Source organism: Propithecus coquereli, unplaced genomic scaffold, assembly GCF_000956105.1.
Source record: "Propithecus coquereli isolate 6110/MARCELLA unplaced genomic scaffold, Pcoq_1.0 Scaffold312, whole genome shotgun sequence".
NCBI classification, from domain to species: Eukaryota; Metazoa; Chordata; class Mammalia; order Primates; family Indriidae; genus Propithecus; species Propithecus coquereli.
In genome coordinates, this window is record NW_012148753.1 from 1315617 (window position 1) to 1316536 (window position 920).

Sequence of the window (920 nt, forward strand, 5' to 3'; positions counted from 1 at the left end):
CATTGGTTCATCAGTCTTTTACTTGGTTTTTAACAGCTCTTGATCCTGGATCCTGGCACTGGGCTGAGCCCTGAGAATACATTTGTCAGAGGACCGACAAACAGGCCTTGGTAAGTTCACCTTAATCAAGGACATTCCAAGCTGGTAGCTGCACCCTACCTAGATCCAGCCTACAGACATCCAAAACGGTGTGCTTTGTTTTTGTGTCTGTTAGTTGTTGATGTTTTTAATGTTAGTGTCTGTAGGCTGTATAGCATCTCTTTCTTTTTACTTAAAGTGTGGTCTCTGGACCAGCAGCACTGGCATCAGTTGGGAGAGGCTTAGAAATGCAGAATCTGAGACCCCACCCCACACCTACTGAATCAAAATCGGCATTCTAATAATTTCCCCCAAGTGATTTACATATGGATTAAATTTGAGAAGCATTGGGATAATTCACCATGAGCTTATAACCCTTTAAAGCTTTTTCCCTGGCCCAGTCCACTTGTAACTGTCTCCTAAGCCAGGCAATATTCTAGCTGGTGAAGTAGGTACACCAATAAAAGGTAGTTTTCTTGAGATGCTTTCACTGTACTGCGGGAGGTGGGCAAACACAAAATGCATAGGAAGGGCACTATAATTTTGTGGGAGCATTGTCAAGGGAGACTAATTCTTGGGTGGGAGAAAGAGTTGGAGATTTCAAAGAGGTGCCATTTGAGCTAGAATTGTAAAATTAAGGAGAGGCAATAAAAGTATTTCCTAGGCAAGGGCTGAGAAACATGACAGAACATGATGTGTTCAGGAGAATGCTTGTTATTATAATAAAAATAGATCTTAACCTGCATAGGAGGCGGAATAGGATGGAGTGGCCAGATATAAAAGTTACTGGAACGTAGCTTGGAATCATATCAATATACACTAGGCTAAGGAGAAGGTGGTAA